A 19,602-nucleotide genomic window follows, 5' to 3' on the forward strand; every position below is an offset into this window, starting at 1 on the left:
TCCTTTGTCATGTTGGATTCTTTTTCTTTAGAAACATAATAATTGCCTTCAAAATGTTCTGTATGCCAGGACTTAGTAGAGAAGCTGTCATTGTGAAGTTTATATACACAGTTCCATGTGTGAATGTATACGAAGAGGGGAAGAGGCTGGCTTTCATCTGGGGAAGGTTCTGTCCTGATCCCCGGCAAGAAGAACCCTGGCTCACGGGTCCCTTCCAGCCCCTGTGCCAGCCATGCCCTTCTCCTGGGTGAGGTGTCTGCAGGGAATGCAGGCCCAGGGAGATAATTCCCACCCAGTACATGTGCCCTCCGCTCTGCCCCCAGAGACCCTCCCCATTCCATCACCTTGAGAGGAATCGGAGAACCCCAAATTCAGACTGGGTAGGAGGTAGAACGTGTTTTACTTACTACCTTGTTGTCTTCATTTATCACTTCATTTCTACAACAACTGTTTATTGATAGAATATAAAGAAATGATATACTGGGACATATTGTCATAAGTAGCTAAGAGTTTATTGGACAGTCATCTCATTTTTCCATATGTAAATGGAGGGCTGGCTACAACAAACTGGTTCCCAAATTTGACTAATCATCTGAATTGCCAGAGACTTTATTTATTTATTTATTTTTAAAAATTTTTAGCATTTATTTATTTTTGAGGGAGAGAGGGTGAGCTGGGGAGGGGCAGAGAGAGAGGGAGACACAGAATCCGAAGCAGGCTCCAGGTTCCGAGCTGTCAGCACAGAGCCTGACACGGGGCTCGAACTCACAAACCGTGAGATCATGAGCTGAAGTCGGATGCTTACCCAACTGAGCCACCCAGGCATCCCAGAATTGTCAGAGACTTTAAAAAATATACATGATTCCCAGGTCCCACCAGCCTGGCAATGGTGTTTTAGTAGAATCTGGTATGAGGTGCAAATGTATGTTGTTTTTTTCTCTGTTACTTGGGGGAGCTTGATGATCAGTTGATCTCTGCCACTGCACTAGACAGACTTTAGGGTTATTCTGTTTATTTATTCTCCACTTCAAAGATTATTTTCCAATATATGTGGAGATCAGGGGCCATGTGCTCATTGGGAGATGCTTTATTTATTTGGTATCTCTTAAGATCTGTGCTGTGCCGAGTTTGAACACACACTAATACAGAGAGGCAGCCGTGAGGTTCACTGCCTTGACTTTCAGTCTGTGTTTTTATTAGGTACCAAGTTTGAAAGACAGTTAAGAAGAAAAAGAACAGATAGTCTCTGAAAGGGAAGAGGCCAAACTGGTAAATGGCCCAAGGCTGTTTGCTGGGAGCCCATGGAAGGTTAGACGGGTTTCTGAATTACCAGAAATTCCATTAAGTAACTCGAATGTTCTCTATTCAAGGTGTTTGTGGTTGTCAAAGATAAAAAAGTCTTTCCAATATGTACAGTGTGTTTTCTGGAGACAACGGTCAATGACATTCCAATTCTGGAGATATAGGGAAACTGAAGAACAAAACCCCAGATAATGACAGATACATTTTCTTTCTCACAAACCCCCTTTCCTTTAGAGAAAAAAAAAAAAAAAACAAACAGTGGAAAGAATCATGAACTTGACATTTCACAAGACTCTAGTCTTCCCATCACTGCCTATTAAGAGTTCCTAGTTAGCCTCAATCCCCAAAGAAGTCTAGACATTTACACTGTTGTCAGATTGACGTTTTATACTTGCTCATGATGAAAGAGAAACGTACATATGAACTTTCCACTTGGGAAATTAAACATGGACTGGAGTAAAGTGAATTTCATGTTCAAAGTTACCCTGTCTGCAGGAGAGATAGGGTAGGTCTTCAAGCATGGTTTTTAAAGAGCTTTTTCACCCTGCTCAATTTAAAAATTTCTGCAACACAAAACACTCCATTTCCTTTCTTCAGAGCTGGGTCTTTTGCAAATTGCTTCTTCATTCCTTTAGCATAAAACCCCCACTGTTGAACTTGGCACCAAAGCCCCTCATGAGGTTCCCCAGTGTACCTTCATCGACTGGTCTCCCCTGACCCGTACCCACCCGAGCACTCTTCTGTCCCAATACAGCACACTACTCTTCTGTGTCTTTGCAAATGCTGTTCCCTGCCTCTGGTGGGCTCTTTTCCTTGTCTTCCTCTACATGATAAACTTGCTGGCACCCAGAGCTCATGGAAGACATGGAACCTGGCTGTGTTTCACCGCCTCCCCCACCCCCCACCCTTGGCTGGCTTCCTGGCAGGACATGGGCCGTGATGTATCATGATGGTTATAAGCACATCTGTCTTCCCACGCTGTATCGGGCATTGCTTGGCTTTAGGGACTGTCTCATTAGTCTTTATTCCCCACTGCTTACTTAGCCCCATGTCTGGTTCTTGTAGGTACTCTCTCACTGTTTTATGAAGTCTAGGTCTGTGAGTTTTATGCGTGCTATCTGCAAATAAGGGATGCAGTGAGCTTGGGACAGGACCGTGGTGACAGCAGAAGTCGCACTTCTGCCCTCCCTTCCCCTTCTCCCCGCACACACTTCACCCTGCAGCACAGTGGTGGCTGTCATGCACAGTGCTCTGCCGTGACATCGCATGGCTGTCTTGTCAAGCAGAACTTCTCTGCATTTATTCATCATCAAACCATGTTAGATCTCCAAATGCTACCTCTACCGCCAGCCCCATTCCTCACCCCCCAAGAAAAAACGAGGGAGAGAAAAAAGGGAAAAGAGGAAAAGCCGCCAGATGGTTCTTCTAACTCCACCTCTTTACTGCAAGAGCCTAGAACTGTCTGTCTTCATTCCCGGAAGTAGAGCTCGCTTCCCCCTAAAGCTCCTGAAATCCACTAGCGCACGGCCACACGGGGCCTTCGGCTGCCTTCTGCTTTTGCATAGTGAGACTGGGAAATAATCCTGAGTCAGGATTGTGTGTGCTTTTCAGGAGGCACACGCTTTGCTCCTTCCTCCACACACGCCCTTTTTCTCTCTGTTTCTTTGCTCCTCAAATGTTCTTGGCACCCTTTCCCTAAGATAAATCATTCTGCTAGGTTCTCTGTGTACAGAGTGTATTACACGGTGCGGGCTGTTCCCGGCCTCTGGTGAAATAGCAGCTCCAAGGCTGTGGACCCAGCAGTGTGACTTGAGACTGGGCTTAAGGACAGTGGCCTCCAGACTGTATATATGTATATATGTATGTGTATGTGTGTGCACGTGTCTGTGTGTGCATGCATGCACACGTGTGTATATGTGTCTGTGTTTTTATCTCCTCACCACCCTGCCTGTCCCTATTGTTACGTTGTTAGTTTCTTCCTGATTTTAACATAACTTAAAAAGACTCCAAAGAGGTTAAGGATTGAGGAAGTAGAAGTACATTAGCATCTTCGGGAATAACTTTCCGAGGGACAGCACTTCTCCTTGTATCTGAAAATATACTAATAGTCCTCTTCTAGGGAAGAAACTTTATTCTTTACTTCTGAATTCTTGATTGTACTGGTTTCCTGTCTCCTTCCCTTTTTCCCCCACTCTGCTCTGTTGTTTTCCTTCCTTCTTCATTTTTTAGTAGCAGAACCCTTATAAAAAATAAATTCTTCTACAGAACCCCGAAACGTAAGCAGGTAAGAAGTGTGGTATTTTACCAGAGTGAATTTGCAAGTTCAGTTTTATGACTTTATTACAGATCCTGGCAAGGAGGCTGCCGGTGAACATGTTGGGGGTCTCCACTGTGTGTTCACATCTGGTATCTCTTGCAGTTGGGTCTGTGCAGTTGTATTTCATTACAATTCCTAAAATATTTATTGAGAACCTGGGGGCTTTGGGGGAAACCGGATTGAGAAGCACCGGCCAAAAGTGACCTCAGTGGAGTCTAGCCAGTGGACAATATGCTCTGATGCTCAGAGAATAAATATCTCTAAACCTTGTTCTGCAAAAAGCAGAATCACCGAAGATGTACCCAGTGGCCTGTGTCCGACCTCAGCCTGGGCCAGTCCCCCCTGTTCTTTGGCTTGGAGACCGTAGACACCACTGGGACACAGGAATTTGGCAACTGCCATCTTCCCCTTTCTGGCTACCTTTGTGTCATTGTCAGGGCTCCAACGGCTGGATCCACGTGGCTGGATTTCTCCTACCCCGTCGTCCCTCATGGCACAATTGCCTTCCTGATTCCCTTGCAAACTCAGGGCTGGGTGATTAGCAACTGGTTTATTCACCGTAGTTAATTAGCATTATCATTCCTGAGAATTGCACATAGCCCTGGAGCTCACCCTGGCAAGTTTCTTGAGAACTGATTTCCCCATGGGTTATCATGATCTTTTATTAGCAGGACATAATAAAACTACAAACTCAGAACTGCCTCGGCGTTTAACATCCATCTCCCCTGAAACTGTAATTTGGAAAGATGATGTGTATATCACACACCTTTTAAAAAATCGTCAACAAAGGGAAACACACTGTTCTTTCTAATCATGACCCCAGTCAGTTGCAGTTATGAAGAGGTCGCTCTTTTTGAGAAGGAGTATAGAGTTGCCCTTATGATACACACTAACAGAGATGATCTCTGTGTTTTTGAAATGTATATATTATACACAACCAATCACCAGCACCCTTATGAATTCCCAACATGTGAGTGCTTGAAAAAAGTGATGTTTTCCATTTGAATGCCCCTGATGATATGAAGGCCTGGGTCTGACCTGAACAGACTGTGTGGCAGCATTAATTACTGATGTGCAAAAACTATCTCTGAACGTGGGTGCTTTCCTAGAACAGCAAGGAATGCTTTAGGGTGCACGTTCAACCCTCTGAAGTCTGAAATGGACTGATGCTAGATGGTTTTCCAAAGAAGACTTTGCTCCTTTTCTATTCTTCTTCTTACTCTTTTTCACCCCATCTTTTTTTTTTTTTAACATTTTGCTTCTCACTGTATAAATAAGTGGCACAGTATTCTAGCAGACTTAGGGAGATGCTCACCTGGCCCCAGATGCTTCATTATCTGGAGGGAGCATAGGCCACAGTCCCATGCCTCTTTGCCCGCACCCCTGGGTCTCTCTGTCAGTGTGAAGGCTGTGCCTGTGCCAGGATCGGGTGGCTGAACCTGTCAGTCGGAGCACCTGTTGGCTCAGCATGGTCTTGGGTTCAAGTCATGAAACCCAGGGTGCTCACTGTGGGGATCAGTGCAGGGAAAAGCATGGGGATTTTATGGTCAGAAAGAAAAAGGAAATGATGTCTTTCCCCAGGATTCCAATGCACTGTTTTGGTCCCCTTTCCTTTTTGCTCACATAAATCCAAGTGTTCAGAGCTAGAAGCATCTAAGATGCTTCTTGAATTCCAGCCCAGAGTCTTCAGTCTGGGGTGCAAATTGTGTGTAATGAAGCCACAGGATGCGGTGCAGGCAGGGGGAGCCTGCTTATATGTCAGCAGTATTTCATACGGGCATGGCCTCTAAGTTCGCATTGTAATTATCTGCAGTGAACCCGGAACACCTTTGGATGCTGTATTTTCATATCAGTGGAGCTAGTAAATCAAAGTTACAAGGCCTCATCTCTGTTCCGAGACAGGCGAGCCTCTCGATGTTCTCCCGGATTCCAGGCATCTCTTCTCATATTGAAACATCCAGAAAATATATATTACTTTGACCAAAGGTTACCAAAAAATCAGAAGAAAGAAAGGACAACATTCCCCTAAATGTCTTAGAGTTTCAAGGTCTGACTGAGAAATATTAGAAGCTGGTGTCGTAGTTGACCAGTTGACATTGGCTAATTTTTCATACTCTCTTCCTGAGGGGACTGAGTTGGCTACAGGTAGACTTGATCCTTTATCCTCAGGACACCTTACCTCTAAATCAGATCTGTTGTGAAGTAAGTGTATTCGGCCAAGACAGCTGCAAGTGGACACCTCAGCTGCGGCACTACCAACCTCCCAAGTATCTCGTGGGGAATTCTTGTGCCGTGTTCCAGGGTTTTTGTAGCGAACTCAGTAATTTACCACTGGATCTCAACCTTTGCATCTGAATCGATTGAGAGGCTTAAAAAATCCTGATGCCCAGGCCCCATCCCATGCCGATTAAATCCTAATCTCCAGGGATGGACCTGGGAGTCAGAACGCTTTCAAACTCCTCAGGTAATTCAAACATACAGCCGATTTTGAGGCCCACTGTAACTTCTCCTGGGTGGTCATAGGAGTAGGAAAGAAGCATAAAGTTAACCTTTTAATGATTTGTGTGTGTGTGTGTGTGTGTGTGTACGCGCGCGCGCATGTGTTTTGTTTTGTTTTCCATTCAGGTATCCAGATTTTGATTATCTTTGGTCTGTAAGACTTTAGGAAGGCCAGGATTCGTTGTGCGTTCATTTATTTATTGTTTAGAACATTCAGTGAATGTTGGTATGTGTTGGGTTTTTCACACTGATTTGGACCCAATTTCTTTCTCTTTCATACTAAAGACCACCAGGCATCAGCTGGGTCTCCTGGAGCTCTTCTAGACATGAGCAAATTAATTAGCCATTTCTCACTTGGTCCACTGCATTGCAGAGGCTGACTGTGGGAGGAGGGAAAAGGAGGTCTTTTCCATGTAAATGGCTTCCTACCTTAAGAAATTCTATTCCATGGCTAACTGATGAACTTACCCACACAGAAGAGCCTGTTGAAACAAGAGTTGTCATCCAGGCTTCTGTGCAGCAAGCACTATCCTAGAGAACCCTGAATATCAGTTTAGAGTCAAGCTTTGGGGGCTCCTATATACTTTGCTTCACTCTGCCTCATTATCATTTTAAACTCATTGATTACTAGAGAGGCCCTCAGAGAGGATCCTGTTCGACAAGTTAATTTCTAGATGAGAAAACTGAGACCCTGGGAAGTGACATCACCAGAATACGGTCCCATAGAGACAGAGCCAGTCAAGGTAGTGCCCCCGACCGCCACCCCAGGGTACCGTTACAGGCGCTAGCCTTGCCTCCCAAGGCTGTCAGGGAATGCTGGCCAGTCCCCCACCCTGTGTATTCTACATGGTGCGAAGGATGCCGGAGATGCCTTTTTTGAAAACGTGGTCAGCTGCACACAAGGATTTTAATTGTTGTTTGTTTGTTTTTAAGAATTCAAAGCAAAACTTATTTCACAATGAGAGAGTATCACATGTGGTACTTACTCCTTAAAAACAACAACAATAAAACTGCCTTGCATTCTTAAGATGTAGTTGATATACTTACCCATCTTTGCTCTTTAGTCTCCCATTGATTACAGCTCCATCTGCTGGTGGCAAAGAGATGATTTGAAGCTTTGGATTTTGAATTCTGGTCTTTCCTGTGGCCGCCCATATTCTCAACAGACAAGATCTCACCGTATATGTAATATGATACATACATGTGTATACATAGCATATTTTACCTCTACACATAGATATGTATGTGTAAACAGATAAAAAATGAGACCATATGTTTTAAATTTTTTTTAATGTTTATTTTTGAGAGAGAGGGAGACAGTGTGAGCAGGGCAGGGGCAGAGAGAGAGGGAGACACAGAATCTGAAGCAGCCTTCAGGCTCTGAGCTGTCAGCACAGAGCCCGACACAGGGCTCGAACTCACAAGCCATGAGATCGTGACCTGAGCTGAAGTCAGACACTGAACCGACTGGGCCACCCAGGCGCCCCGAGACCATATACTTTAATGTTCATTTAACAAATGAGGAAATCAAGACAGAAAGTATTTAATGGCTTGTCTGAAATCTTGCAGTTAGATGTGTCAGAGCTGAGATACAACCTAATCTCTTGGTTTCTTGAGCAGTTAGACTAATTAGTGTGTATTTCTTTGTGTCCGGCATTTTGGATATATTTTGGTGAACGAGGTGTTAATGATTTTGATCAAGAACTTTTGAAAAAGCACCTCTTTGTGAAAGTCTGGCAGCGTAGCGGTCTGGGAGCGTTTTTCTACTTGTGTTCAGTGAGAGAATCAAGCTCAAATGCCCCAAGGCGTTCATGGTATGTTCTGAATTAACTTTCTCTCCTATGCAGCTAGAATGGTACCTTCCTCCGGAGAAGTGAGAAAATGGTCCCTCGAATCCTTTTTCTCTGTTCTTTGGTTCAGATGAAGAATCCTGGCACAGAAAAACTACAAGGTGAAAATCCCCTACCACCTTAGCACACTTTCTGAGGTTATTAGTAGCTGGTTGATGTGTATCCTTTTAGACATTTTTTCTGCACATAAAACCATTTAAATGTGGACACACATATACGTACAGACAGATGGATGCAATGCAGTACAGCAACAAAGTGATCAAAGAACTGGGCTGGTCCAGAAGAGAGAGGATCCATCCTGCATGAGGTGAGGAATAGCAAAGGGTCCTCATTGGATGATGTAGAACGAATCCCGTCTAGGAGGATGCATCGGTTGGTGAGAAGATACGAAAGGGAATGAGCCCACCTATGTGGCCAGAGAAGGTGTGCGTAGGTATGTGAGAGCTGCCCGAGGCCAGTAAAGTTTTGGTGCAATGGTGGAGATGGGAGGGCAGGTAGGGACCAAGCAACATGGGACGTCGTAAGTTGTGTCTAGTCATTTGGACTTCATCCTGCGCTATGAGGAGCTATGGAAGGATTTCAAGCTGAGAAGTTTAATCACTTTTATTTTGTGGGCTGATGGTTCAGGAGACAGCCTGGAGAATGGTTAGCAAGAGCAAGGGAGGGAGAGAGAACAATTAAGTGGTTATAAACTGGGAGCGATCGTCTGCAAAATAAGAAAAATAATGCCTACTTTGTGGAATTGTGAGAATGAAATGAAGTACCATCTGTGAATGTGCCTGGTAAGTTATAAAAAGGGAAGGTATTCTTTTTTAATGCCATCTGGCAAATATTTCAACTCTACCACTTTCCCTTGTGACTGACAGTATCCTGATTTTCTCAGCATTATTTCCTGTGCTGCTTATAACTGGAGGGGGTGGGGGTGAGGGTGGAGATAATCTGACCTAGGAAAGGAGGAAATGATTTTCTTTATTTCCTGAAAGCATTGTGTTTACTTAGACAAACCAGAGTGTTTTCCAAGATATCACAATATTCTCCAAATGTTTTTGAGGCAATTTGCCATGCCTGAGAACTATAGGATCTTTTTTGTGACTGGCATTTAAATTTTCCAGGTGGTTTAGAAAAAAGGGGGTGGTGGGTAGTGAAAGACCTAGTCTTTTATGGTCTTTATCTGAAAAGAGGGGCTTGCTTTTCCCCCGGAGAAGGGACTTTTCCTGACTGGACAATTAACGCGTAAGTGTTTGAGACACGAGGACAGGAAGCCTGTCTCCACTCATTGACGTAACTTCCTCATCTTGAGCTCCCGTGTGGAGATCTGTTCCTAACCATCCTCTGCTCTGTCTCAGTTAATAATCACCTTGTCTCCTGTCTCTTCTGTTCCAGTGGCCCCTTTAACCAGAGTAGATGATTGACCATTTCCAGTGATCACACAATGGAAGGGTGTTTTTTTGCCTTTTCCTTCTTCTGATAATTATAGCAATACTCATAATTGCTGCCACCATTCCTCCCACTCCAGATCAACGATCCATGATAGGATAAAGAAAGGAAAATATACGGAACTTTCCTTTTTCTCTTCTTCTCTGTTTTCCTAACATTCCTTGTTTTAACATGGAGTTCAAAATTTGTGAATCTTTGACCTGTGGAGAATTAACGGGAGGGAGAAATGGTGCGGCTGTTTCAAAGACACATGCGCGTTCCATAGAGTGCCTGTTCTCTGGGTCCCGATGCTCCCTCCAGCTTGGGGGCTTTGGAACAGGGCCTACTTGTGCATTTGGTACAATTTTTTGCATGAATTAACTTTCAAATGTTTTCCTGGCTCTTTTTAGGGATTTCTTGCTTGGCTGTCAGTTACCAAGTGTGCAGGCCTCTGCATCAATGCCCATGTATGCTGTGCTCCCAGTCAGTTTCTCTCTTTTTCACACTCTCTTGCTCTCTCTCTGTGCCTGAGTCCACTTCCCTCTGTCCAGCTCATCTGTCTTTCATTGGTGATTATGGAAACTTTAGCATAGATTGCCATGTAAAGCATTTACTTTCTGACCATGGATGTACCACCTGATGTTTACTTTGGGCCTGGTAGATGCCAAGTGATTAAAACTAAGTCAGGTTATCTTCACCTAAAGCTGCTTTTAGTGACATTGTTCCTTTGAAACATGAGCATTTTAGAAAGGTATGTTTTTTGGGGATGAATGTTCCTTATGTATGAAGGTCTGTTTGGCCTTTAGAAAGACAATGATGAACTATAGGATTTAGCTATATAAGCTATGCAAGGTTAGTGGCACCTTGGTTTGCCATTTGCTTGTAGCTGACATCCCCAACTCTTTGTCCACTTTATTCTTTTTTTAAAAATTTATTTTCCATATACACACACATACACACACACACAGAGAATCCCAAGCAGGCTCTGCACGGTCAGTGCAGAGCCCGATGCAGGGCTTGAACTCATGAACCATGAGATCATGACCCTAGCCAAGATCAAGAGTTGGACACTTAACCAACTGAGCCGCCCAGGTGCCCCTGTTGTTCCTTTTGATGACACTAGCAGATGTGGACTGATGCAAGGCCCTTTCTAGTTTCAATTTCTAGACTCCTAACTATTCCTTCTGCTTCTGAATATCTCTTCTTTTGGCTCATTTTGACCCACTGGGATTTCATGTGTCAGGATGTTTCTAAGGATCTTGAGAGCTTCCATTAGATTTTAGGATAGTTCAAATCTCTGTACCCCCAGAAGTGGGTATTGTATCATTAGTTAGGAAATGTAATGTCCTGACTTTAGGTGTTATGATTTCATACAAATAACTGAATTTATATGAGTTCTTCCATATTCTCATTATAACTTAGTTTACAGAAAGTTATAGTATAAGTGCTTTAACATGGACTTGGGAGTTAGACTCTTGGCAATTCCAGTTACCAGTTGTATGACCTTGGAATACTTACTTAATGTCTTGGTGTCTTAGTTTTCCTCTTTTAAAAATGGGGGGAATGATATATTGAACTAATTTTTCCCATTTTACTATCTCATATGTGGGAAAAAAACCAGTTCTTGCCTATTGTGTGTTTCTTCCCTATGTATCTCCTTTACTACTTAACACAAAACACTGCAAAAGTTCACTTCTGATCACTAAATGTGTGGGTGTCCCCCACATCCAAGCAATTCTCTGGACACCAGCAGGGTGTCCTATAACTTAACTCAATTCTAACCCAGAGATAGTGTCACATCCCACAGGTTAAGGGCTCAGCCCAAGACTGCTCCCAGCCCCAGCACATCAGATGCCAGTCTCAAGCCCAAGTTGTCACCTGTGTTTCTGACCAACTGGCTCAAGAGTAGAGGTTCCAATGACCCCCTCTTTGGGTTCAATTAATTTGCTAGAGCAGCTCACAGAACTCTGGGAAACACTATGTTTACCAATTTATTAGAGGGTATGATGAAAAATACAGATGAATAGCCAGATGAAGAGATACGCAGGGTGAGGTTTGGGAGATTCCCGAGCATAGAACCTTTTATCTTTGTGGATTGGGGGCATGTCACCCTCCTGGTATGGATGTGTTTGCCCACCTGGAAACTCTGAACCCTGTACTTTTGAGATATTGTGGAAGCTTCATCATGTAGGTAGGATGGATCATTAACTCTGTTTTAAGCCCTTCTCCCCTCCCCAGGGAAGTGGGGGACAGGGATGAAAATTCCAATGATGACTTGGTTTTTTTCAGTGACCAGCCCTCACCAAGGAGTCATCCAGGAACCCACTCAGATAGTTTCATTAGAACAAAAGACACTCCAGGGGTGCCTGGGTGGCTCAGTCGGTTAAGCATCCAACTCTTGATTTGGGCTCGGGTCGTGATCTCACAGTTTGCAACATTGAATCCCACCTTGGGCTCTGTGCTGACAGCATGGAACCTGCTTGAAGTTCTCTCTCTTCCTGTCTGCTCCTCCCCCACTCATGTGCACTCTCTCTCTCTCTCTCTCTCTCAAAAAAATAAATAAACTTAAACAAAAAGACACTCCTATCACCCAGAAATTTGTAAGTTTTAGAAGCCCCATGTCAGGGATGGCATCAGAGGCCAAATATTAACATAAGAGATGCTCCTAGTTTTCTTACCACTCTGTGCCAGGAACCAGGGGCAGAGGCCAATATATATTTTCATTATCTCACAGTAGCGGCTTCATAGGATTGGTGTATTAAATAAACTAATGAAAAATACTTAGTATGGTCTTGATACATATAGGCATACCTCATTTTATTTGCACTTTGCATTTATTGTGGGGTGTGTGTGTGTGTGTGTGTGTTGGAGGGATTTTGTTTGGTTTTAACACATTGAAGGCTGTGGCAACCCTGTGTTGAGAAAGTCTGTTGGTGCCATTTTCTTCCAACAGCATTTACCTACTTCGTGCCTCTGTGTCACATTTTGGTAATTCCTGCAACATTTCAAACTTTTTCATTATTATTATATTTGTTACGGTGACCTGTGACTAGTGATCTTTGATGTTACTAGTGTAATTGTTTTGGGGCCCCACAAATCATGCCATGCAAGGTGGCAGACTTCATTGATAACTGTTGTGTGTGTTCTGACTGGTCTGTTCTTGATTTGCCTTTCCTGCACCTCTCTCCTTTTCCACGGGCCTCCCTATTCCATGAGACACAACAGTGTTGAAATTAGGTCACTTAATAACCATAGAATGGCTTCTAAGTGTTCAAAGTGAAAAGAAGAATCACACATCTCTCACTGTAAATCGAAAGCTAGACATGATTAAACTGAGTCAGGAAAGCATGCTGAAAGCCGAGATAGTCTGAAAGCTAGGTCTCTTGTGCCAAACAGTTAGCCAAGTTGTAAATGAAAAGTAAAAGTTCTTGAAGGAAATTAAAAGTGCTACTCCAGTGAACACACAAATGCTAAGAAAGCAAAACAGCCTTATTGCTGATGTGGAGAAAGTTTGTGTGGTTTGGACAGAAGATCAAATCAGCCGCAACAGTCCCTTAAGCCAAGCCTTCACCCAGGGCAAGATCCTTACTCTTTTCAATTCTGTGAAGGCTGAGAGAGGTGAGGAACCTGCAGAAGAAAAGTGTGAAGCTAGTAGAGATAGCTTCATGATGTTTGAGGTAAGAAACCTCACTTCTTGGCCTTTTGCCTAAGATCAAGTGTAAGGTAAGAAGCTGTCTCTGTAACATCAGAGCATAAGGTGAAGCAGCAGGTGCTGACGTAGAAGCTGCAGCAAGTGATCCAGAAAGTCTAGCTGAGATAATTAAAGAAGGTGGCTACACTAAACAACCGATTTTCAGTGTAGATGAAACAGCCTTCTATTGGAAGAAGGTGCATCTAGGACTGTCATAGCTACAGAGGAGAAATCAGTGCCTGGCTTCAAAGGACAGCCTGACTCTTTTGTTAGGGGCTCATGCATTTGGTAACTTTAACATGAAGCTCCCTTACAATTCCGAAAATCTAGGGCCTTTAAGAATTACCCTAAGTCTACTCTGTGTTCTTTCAACGGAACAACAAAGCCTGGATGACAGCACATTTGTTTACAACATGGTTTATTGAATATTTTGATCCCACTGTTGAGACCTAAAAAATGGATTTCCTTCAAACTATGACTGCTCATTGACAATGCATCTGATCACCCAAGAGCTTTAATAGAAATGTACGGTGAGGTTAATGGTGTTTTCATGCCTGTTAATACAACATCCATTCTGCAGCCCATGGATCAAGGAGCATTTTGACTTTCAAGTTTTATTACTTAAGAAAAACATTTTGTAAGACTAGAGCTTCCATAAAGAGTGATTCACCTGATGGATCTGGGCAAAGTAAATTGAAAAAACCTTCCTGGAAAGGATTCACCATTGTAAATGCCATGAAGAACATTTGTGATTCTGGGAAGAGGTCAAAACATCAACATTCACAAGAGTTTGGCAAAAGTGATTTTAAGTGTCTCAAAGGGCTTTGAGGGGCTCAAGACTTCTGTGAAGGAAGTATCCGCAGATGTGGTGGAAACAGCACGAGAACTAGAATTTGATGTGAAGCCCGAAGATGGGATTGAATCACCTCAATTTTGTGATAAAATGTTCATGGACGAGGAATTGCTTCTCCTGGACGAGCGAAGAAAATAGTTCCTTGAGATGGAATCTAGTCCCAGTGAAGATGCTGTGAAGACTGTTGAAACCACAACAGAGGATTTAGAAGACTGTACGAATGAACCCAGTTGAGAGAACAGCAGTGGCGTTTGAGCGAACTCCCGATTGTGAAAGAAGTTCTACCGTGGGGACAATGCTATCAAACAGCATCACCTTCTACCAAGAGATCCTTCATGAAGGGAAAAGTCATTTGCAGCAAACTTCATTGTTTTATTTGAAGAAATTGCCGTGGCCACTCCAACCTTCAGCAACCACCACCCTGATCAGTCAGCAGCCATTAACATTGAGGGGGGACCCTCCACCAGCAAAGAGATGATGACTCACTGAAAGCTGAGATGATGGTTGGTCAGCACTTTTTGGCAAGAAAGTACTTTTTGAAGTAAGCCCTATGCCCAACGTGGGGCTTGAACTCATGACCCCACTGTCAAAAGTTGCATGCAGTAGTGACTGAGCCAGCGCCAGTGCGTGCCCCAGCAATAAGTTATTTTTTTCTACTAATGTATGCACATTGTTTTTTGGTGGGGTTTTTTTTTTTTTTTGGACATAATGCTATGACACATTTACTGGACTGCAGTATAGTGTAAACTTAACTTTTATATGTACTGGGAAACCAAAAAATTTATTTGATGCTCTCTGTTGTGAAATGCCCTTTATTGTGGTGGTCTGGAACCAATCCAGCAACCTGCCAAGGTGTGCCTGTAGTAAACACTCAGTAAATGGTCTATATCAAACAGCTGTGTAAGCAGGGCCTAATGAAAGTGATAATATTCATTCGTCCCTAGATTTAGATGTCTCACATCCCAGGAGACTGAGGAGATTCCACTATCACAAAAGAGTCACGGTTGAAATGCTCAAGAAAAGAATGTAAGAGGTGTTGGCAAGTTTTCCAAACATAAACCAGGTAGGCTATGAGATGTGTAGATTGGGAAGTCTGGCTTCAAGGCACAGCACAATTCGGGAACAGTAAATTAAGCAGATGGTTTGTGATCGTTTAGTAAAGACTGTAGTGGTTGCTAGGAGCCACCATGGGTTTACTAAGAACAAATCTTCCCAAACGTTCCATTTCCCTTTTAAATAGTATTACGTGGTGTGTAAAACTGAGGAATGTCATTTCAGCAAGGAATCTAATTCTTTCCTTATGGATAGGATGGTAAAACATAGGCTAGATGATAGCCCTGCTGGGCTTTTACAGCATGACAGCAGTCAAAGCCAGCTGATTCATGTCATGGGTTATCTTGATGAGGGTCTCTGGTGTGATATCAGAGCCCAGCTCTGACTTGTAACCTTCCCACTTAAGACTTTAGGAATTTGGATCCAGACATATCGGGATGGATGTGTACCAAGCAAATACGTAGATCGCCCAAAGTTGAGAAGGGTAGTAAACATAATAGACGAGAGGATAAAAATTCAGAATATTCTTGATCATTTGAAGCACTCCATTGAACCTCAAAAGATTGAATTTAATGAAGCTGAAGGTGAAAACTTTAAGCTCAAAAGCTCAAGATTGAGTAAGAAAGGAGATTTTGTTTGGTAGAAGTTCAGATAAAACTGATCTGGTCATTTAATTGACCCAACACTTAATATTTATTCATTCATTCATTGATTCATTCAACAAATACATATTGAAAATACTACCTGCTGTTTGCTTTTCTTGGTATTAGGGAGATGGTAGTGAACAAAGCAGTTAAAAATCCCTACCCCTGTGGAGTGTATATTCTTTATATGCCAACAGTTGTGCAGCTGCTTTAAAAAAAAAAAAAAAAAAACAGAACCCGGAGAGCCTGGTTGGCTCAGTGGGTGAAGCATCCCACTTCGGCTCAGGTCATAATCTCGCAGTCCGTGAGTTTGAACCCTGCACTGGGCTCTGTGCTGACAGCTCAGAGCCTGGAGCCTGCTTCGGATTCTATGTCTCCTTCTCTCTCTCTCTGTCTCTCCCTTGCTTGTGCTCTCTCTTTCTCTCTCAAAAGTAAGAAAATAAACATTAAAAAATTGTAATGAACCTAATATTAGGCTTTATTTGCAAAAGTATAACATCCACTCTCAATGGTTACTAGTTCACATCTCTTACTTAATACCGTGTTCTTGGGGCGCCTGGGTGGCGCAGTCGGTTAAGCGTCCGACTTCAGCCAGGTCACGATCTCGCGGTCCGTGAGTTCGAGCCCCGCGTCAGGCTCTGGGCTGATGGCTCAGAGCCTGGAGCCTGTTTCCGATTCTGTGTCTCCCTCTCTCTCTGCCCCTCCCCTGTTCATGCTCTGTCTCTCTCTGTCCCAAAAATAAAATAAACGTTGAAAAAAAATTAAAAAAATAAAATAAAATCCCGTTTAAAAAAAAAAAAACAAACATGTTCTTGGTGCTAGAATTTACACTGGGATGACTGCTCTCAGGTCTGGAAAAGTGAGAGTGGCCATAGCATGATGATTGGAAAATAAACCACATTGGAGGACGATTGGTCGGCCATAGGAAGAGAACAGTAGGCAGATGTTCTATCCCTCAGATATTTGTAGGAGTAGGAGACGAGGGTCTAAGCTTGTTCTCTGTTGCTCCCAGGAGTCCCTACTAATTACAAGGAGGCTGGTTTCTGGTAAATATAAGGAAGGTTGCCTGTGAAGTGTCCTTGCTGCAGCTGGAAGCCCGCCCGTGTGAGCTCCATGCAGGCTGACCTGGCATTCTTGGGACTCCTCATGCTGCACCTGGTCCCTGGTGGGTGCCCAGACATGTGTGCATGGATGTTCCTATGGCATTTGTGAAGGCCACCTAGTCCTAAAACAATGTTAAAATCTATTTATCTTATTTATTTATTTTGAGAGAGAGAGAGATAGAGAATGCACAAGTAGGGGAGGGGCAGAGAGAGAAAGAGAGAGAATCTCAAGGAGGCTCCATGCTGTCAGTGCAGAGCCCGACATGGTACTCGAACCCACGAACTGTGAGATCATGACCTGAGCCAAAACCAAGAGTCAGATACTTAACTGACTGAGCCACCCAGGTGCCCCGGCCTTAAAATCTTGAGCTCAATTTTTGTAGATTTTAAGAGTCTGAGGGTGGCATAAAATACCTAAGCACAACTGTTGGGAGCCAGAATGTTTTCTTCTATCATGTCTTCATATCTACAAGTTAGTTAAACCACTTTCTTAAGAGACATTTAAGAGGCCATTTGAGGATTTCTTTGAAATTTCTGAAGTATGTTTATTCAAACATCGTTCATCCAGCCCAGTGCCCGTCCATTCTGAGGCCTTCTCTGTAATTCTGGCCCCTCCAGGGCCTCGCTTTTTCTGAACCTAATGGTGATAGTATAGAGTTTGCCTCTTAATTTTTTTCTCACTGCTTTCGTGGGTGTCTCCAGCTAGGTGATAAGTTTTTGAGAGCAAAATCTCATTTTGTATTTTTCTTGTGTTCTTCCAGGAACATAGAAGCAACTCAGTAAATGACATTTGCTTGACTACTTGATTCATTAGTTGAGGGGGGATAGCCAGGACCCGTATCGTTCCAGCCACTGCAAGAGCTCATGTAAGACATGGCAGGTTAAGTACACTTTAATTTCTCCATCCCTTGCCTCCAAAGAAGGGATTATATTCTTAATTTATGAGAGTCTTCTATTCTGGCGGGGCAAGCACTTTGTGCATAGTTGATTCTTTGTATATAGTTGAATTTGTATCAATGGCTGTACTCCAGGACTCAAACAGCCTCCTTGGCTCAACCTCTGAGAGAGGGTAGAACGGCAGGTACAAATCTCTAAGCTCAGTTTAGAGGCTCATTGACTGTGATTCATGTAACTAGGGTGGCCAGATTTAGCACATGAAAATGGAGGGTGCCCGATCACATTTGAGTTTCAGATAAACAACAATGCGATATTCGGGACAGACTTTCACTAAAAAGGTGGTTGTTGTTTATCTAGAATTAGACATACAGGATACCCTGAATTTTGTCTGGCACCCTTTCACATGAACCCTATTATTTCATTTTCTCATTGGTCTGAGCTCTTACTTAACCCCCCCCCCCCGTTAACTTCACTGAAAGACGATGTTTGTGCCCCTGTGAATGATTCTAACTGTGAATTTTTAAAAATTTAAAAATTGGGAAAAACTCATATGCTGTATACTTTTTTTGTGGTCATAATTCTTTCAGAAGACCCATTAATGATAATTCCACAAACATCTGGGATCTCAGCAGTCCTAACTTAATGTGTTGTGGTTTCCTTGGTAGCATAGTTTACTTGGTTCCTGTAATGTACTGTGATCTTATTGTGCTCAGGTATCAAAGTAGCCACGGCTAAGAAATAAATAGCAGGCTGGAGCTCTATGCGCTGTATGCGGATGAAATGTGAATTTCGTGCATTGCCGTCTTGGCTTCTGCAAACGAGCAACTGCGTTGACTAAGCAGAGCTGTAGAAATCAAAGCAAAACATTGCCACCCTCAGTTAACTTTTTTGTTCTCTTTGTTCATCTGCTCAGAGGGAAGATCATATTCTGGTTTGTTCCACCTAATAAGCTTCTTTTTGAGGGAAAGGCATCTCACACTTAGGAAAATGGCCTCCATTTCCCCTAAGTTAATAATGATTCTCGCTGGTTAGTAGGGACAACCTTCACGTATCGGTCATTCATCCAGAAGACGTTTATTAAGCAGACGATGCTAGGTATGAGGGGGGAACAAATAAGTGAGACGTGGTCCCTGCTTTCAGGGGCTCAGGGGAATCTGCACATGAAATGCTTGCTTTTAAATGGCTCAGCAGTCATTTAAGTGAAAGGCTTGTGGTAAGAGTTCATTAGCTCATAGAATAATGAAATGATTCTTCTCTCAAATGCTTTAAGTAAATAGCAAGCCTTATAGTCTGAGCAACAGCTACTCTTAATGGATATTTCCAGGGACTGGCCTTAGGCTGTTTCCTTCTCTCTTGGTTCTGTGGTTAGGACTTTGCTTCCCGGACCAGGGACTTGTCAGAAATGCAGACCCACAGGCCCGCCCCTCACCCACCGAATCAGAATACGCAGTGTAGCCAGAATCCCAGGTGATTCGCTGAAGCTCGAGAAGCACTGGTTGACTGCGGAATTTCTGCTTTGGGTATACAGATCATCTAAGGATCTTACTAAAAACACTTCCTGGCCTCTGCCCTCAGGGACTCTGAATCTGTTGAGACCAGGGTGAAGCCTGAGAATTTGCATTTCTAACAGACTTCCAGGAGATGCTGGTTGCCGTGCTTGGGAACAATATTTTGATTAGCACCAGTCTAGTTAGCTTGGGGTGCTGGGTTGACCTTTGGTGATGGCAGTGACTAGAACCCACCCCAAGGAGGGGTCAGTCTGGTGTTCCTTTGCCTGCACTGGAGTCATGAACTTGACAGTGGATCTGTTCCCCGGCACATCTAGCCTGTGAGGGGGATGGGTTTGGTTTGCACACAGTGACCTGTTGAGGCCGGTGTGTGAGGGCCACTGTGGGACTGTGGAAGAGGGAGCGGTTACACGCCCCATGGGGGTTCAGCCGGATGAGGTGGGCCCTGAAAGGTAAGGGGATGTTTACA

At 43.5% G+C, this 19,602-nt stretch overlaps 1 protein-coding gene across 3 annotated transcripts in view; it reads left to right on the forward strand.

Annotated features, from left to right (window-relative positions):
- The window catches only part of CAMK1D (calcium/calmodulin dependent protein kinase ID), a 425,521-nt gene that overhangs the window by 249,101 nt on the left and 156,818 nt on the right, over positions 1-19,602 (forward strand). The window lies entirely within an intron of this gene.

Source organism: Lynx canadensis, chromosome B4, assembly GCF_007474595.2.
Source record: "Lynx canadensis isolate LIC74 chromosome B4, mLynCan4.pri.v2, whole genome shotgun sequence".
Classification (NCBI taxonomy): Eukaryota; Metazoa; Chordata; class Mammalia; order Carnivora; family Felidae; genus Lynx; species Lynx canadensis.